Source organism: Pinus tabuliformis, chromosome 8 (genome assembly GCF_031772625.1).
Source record: "Pinus tabuliformis cultivar Carrire ecotype Pingquan chromosome 8, CPIR1, whole genome shotgun sequence".
Lineage (NCBI taxonomy): Eukaryota > Viridiplantae > Streptophyta > Pinopsida > Pinales > Pinaceae > Pinus > Pinus tabuliformis.
The window spans coordinates 1,764,755,250-1,764,759,423 of record NC_142294.1 but is presented as its reverse complement, the minus strand read 5'-3'; the positions used below and the strand labels follow the sequence as shown (position 1 = coordinate 1,764,759,423).

At 39.4% G+C, this 4,174-nt stretch overlaps 1 pseudogene; it reads left to right on the top strand.

Annotated features, from left to right (window-relative positions):
- Positions 1 to 1,863: 1,863 nt before the first annotated feature.
- On the top strand, positions 1,864 to 3,476 carry LOC149243194 (CBL-interacting protein kinase 2-like; annotated as a pseudogene).
- Positions 3,477 to 4,174: the final 698 nt, after the last annotated feature.

Below are 4,174 nucleotides of genomic sequence, written 5' to 3'. Positions count from 1 at the left end.
GGGACTTGAATTGGGTTTTAGACTATGGAGTCATTTGGTTCAAGCTGATAGGTTAAACAATTCTACTGCATGCAAGCCATAATTTCAGGGTTTGGTGGAGTGGGAATCTTGGTCGTGCTATAACCAAGCCTTGTGTTTAGTGTGTCACTGCTAATTTAGAGATGTTGAGCTAGCGAGGTCGAGCCTGAAGAGTTTTGGGGCCTCATCGCGAACTAGGGGGAAGGGAAGGCAGAGAGTGAGGAGGAAGGGTTGTAGGAGTCAAGTTGGGGGGTTCGGGGAGAGTGGACAAGCCCAAGATTGGATACAGTCGTCGAGTCATGTGGAACAAGCACCCTCCATGGAATCTCTTGATTTGCAAATGTGAAGGGCAATGGAAAATTTGGAGGAAATGAGGCAATAAAGAGATGATGATAAAAATGAAGTCATTTCATTTTTGAATGACTTGTAGCAAAACTAGTGGGACATTCTGGATCGCTTGGCTTCTTTGTGACAAGGCCAGAGGCACACCAATGATAAACTTGATGATATGGAGCCCCACCTTGCTCATGTGGAATTTCATGCCCATCATGACCTAGGTCCTCTTGCTCCTAATGCTCCGGTTTTTGGTCATGCACCTGATTTTCTCCATTAGAATGTGATGAATGTTAGTTGTCTATTGATTCTCCGCGTCTTTTGGGCTATCCTAGATTTTTGCTTCTAGTTATTATGTAAAACATGACAATTCCTTCTTAGTATTTGTATCACTCTCTTTGCCAATAAATCTGGTCGGAGTGAGGTTGGGAGAGTAATGATCCTTAGGAATATCAGATGTAATATTTTGATCAATTAATAAAAAGTTTAGGATGAAAAAATAATTAAATAATATATAAAAAAAAAATTTTAACTGTAAAATAACATGATTAAAATGACATCATGTTTTTAATTGTGTAGTGTTAATAATCCATAAGATTGTAACAAGGCTTACTTATAAATTAATTTTTTTCATAGTAAAATGAAAATAGATCTCTACTCTCTATATATATAACTTCTTTTAATAATAATAATAATAATAATAATAATATAATTTAATTTATTTCTAGGATATTTTAAATTAGTGATGTGAGATGTATTATTCCTTCAGAGACAAATTTTACAACCCAACATATTTTTTAATTATATTTGAAATTTGAATAAAAAAATAAGAACTTTGTAATTTTAACTATTGAGATTTAAATTTTCCCATTTTCTAAAACTTCACATAATTCAATTTTCCAAAACATTCAACAGGTGATGATCTTACCGAAAATCACAAAAATATAGCTTAATTAAACTAAATAATAATAATGACAGAATTCATCACAAAAATAAAACAACTTGATAAAATGTTGTATTGTTGAATGTCATCTCCAAAAATTAAGAAATATAATTAACTTTTATATCTATATATATATATATATATATAGCTAATTTATTAAAATATATTTTTAATATAATAGGGAGAAAAACTATAATCTATGAAAATTGAAATAATAGAAAACCAAAATAAAATCAAAATTAAAAATTTAAATAAAAAAGAAATAAATTTAAAAATAAAAAATTAGTAACTAAGGAAAATACTAAAAAACCTATAATAAGACCTAAATCAATCACTTTACAAAAAATAAAATATATATAAATAAGTGACATAAAATTTTCATAAAAAATAAACTAATACCAAATCAAAGCAACATGTGGGGCAAGTTGTTTAATCTAAGGATGGATAAATAAGACTTTGAAAAAGTTGTCCACCTTTGTGTCACATGTGGGGCAAGTCGCTTAATCTAAGCATGGATAAATAAGACTTTGAAAAGATTGTCCACCTTTGTGTGCTCGGAAAAAGATTACACTAGTTGATATTGTTGATGATAAAGTTTCCATTGAGGTAGTTTGGCACAACTCTCCAACTTCACAAAGCCCATCTTTTATTCCACCCTGACATTTTAGTTGCAGTTCTGAGCTATACAAGACAAGCATAAGGAAGAACAACAGTAGAGATCCTCTAGAACACGCCTAGAATGGCGTGCATTTAGATCTCACAGACCCAATACATTGAAGATAGCTGGGCAGACAGATTTGTGATTTGTTCGCTTGGCAGAGTTGAAGATGAAGCCTAATATTTTGATGGGGAGGTACGCGTTAGGGCGGCTGTTGGGCAAGGGACGTTCGCCAAGGTCTATTACGCCACAAACCTCAAGACCGGCGAGAGCGTTGCAATTAAAACCATGGACAGAGAAAAAATCGTCAAGATCGGCATGATAGAGCAGATTAAACGCGAAATCTCCGTCATGAGACTGGTACGCCACCCCAACATCGTTCGACTCTACGAAGTCATGGCAAGCAAGTCCAAGATTTATTTCGTCATGGAGTATGTTAAACGAGGCGAGCTTTTCAACCAGGTTGTAAACAAGGGGGCACTGAAGGAAGAAGAGGCTAGGAAGTATTTCCAACAACTGATAAGCGCGGTGGACTTCTGCCACAGCCGAGGCGTGTACCACCGGGACTTGAAGCCGGAGAACGTGCTATTAGACGACAACGGTGACATGAAGGTCTCTGACTTCGGCCTCAGCGCCCTGCCGGAGCAGTTCAGGCAGGACGGCCTTCTCCACACAATATGCGGCACCCCGGCCTATGTCGCGCCGGAGGTCATTACCAGTAAGCGGTGGTGCGAGGCCGACATCTGGTCATGCGGGGTCATACTGTTCGTGCTCCTGGCGGGTTACCTGCCGTTCCAGGGCGCGAATTTGATAGTGATGTATAACAAGATTTGCAAGGGAGACTACAAGTGCCCGCCCTGGTTTTCCTCCGAAGTCCGGTGGCTCGTCCTCCGGCTGTTGGAACCTAATCCCCAGACGAGGATCACCGTGCCGCAGCTCCTGAAGGACCCCTGGTTCCGGCGGGGTTTGAAGCGCCCGCAGGCCGACGATGATGTCGATGCCGGCCTCCTAGATGACGTGGACTCTGGTTTTTGCGTCCCTAAGCCGGCATGTCTGAACGCCTTCGACATTATCTCCCTGTCGCCGGGGTTCAATCTATCTGGGCTATTCAAGGACGAGGTCGTGAAGGAGGAGTCGCGGTTCACCTCGACTCAGCCGGCGTCGAGCATAGTGTCTAGACTGGAGGTGATCGCCAGGCTTTTTCGGTTCAGCTTTAGGAAGTCAAAGGACTGTAAAGTGAAGTTGCGCCGGGGGTCGGAGCTGGGCCGGAAGGGGCATTTGTGTATTGATGTTGAGATTTTCGAAGTCACTCCCTCGCTTTTCGTGGTGGAGCTTAGGAAAACCAGCGGCGATACACTGGAGTACAGCAAATTCCTCAGCCAAGATCTGAGGCCCGGTCTCAAAGACATCTTGTGGACATGGGGCGACTGACACTTAATGATGGTGAATACTTTCATCATATATTTTTTTGTTCTTTTGGAATTATAGAGCAACCCTTATCTTGTAACATGTTTACGTGGTTGTTTGGGCCACTTTTCCATCGGACGTTTCATTCATTATCGGAATTGTTTTAATCGGAAAACTTTTGCAGCGGAATTAGTCTGAACTCTGACATGGTCCTTGCGGAATTAGTCTGAACTCTGACATTTGTCATTTTCTCCGCGCCACTTAGTGGGGAGCTCTGGGCATTGGATTCAATTCAAGTTACCTGGCTACATCTGCCCTGTGCAAAACAACAAATGTTAAGTTATTTTTTTTAATACGGTGAGAAAATTTATTATAATTAAGTTATCAAATTAATAGTAAAACTTAGATTAAAATTATACATATTAAAATTTTAATTTGGCGTGGGATATGCTCAACAAATTTATATATAATTTTTTTTTTTTTTTCTCTTGTGTCACCAGATTAAAATTATACATACTAGAAGTCCGCATGGGGTAGCTTAAGTGGCAATGGCTGTGGAAATGAAGTCCACCGAACCGGAGATCTTGGGTTCGATTCTTGTGCTACCCTCCCTGGAAATGGGTCTCACCAAACCGGAAATCTTGGGTTCGATTCTTGTGCTACCCTCCCTGAAAATAGGGTAAATAACGGACATGTAAAAACTCGAAAACTTGAGGTGAGATATACTCATCAAACTTATATATAAATTATTATTTTTTATCTCCTTTGTCACCAGGTTAAAATTATACATACTAGAAACTTTGGCGTGGGATGCA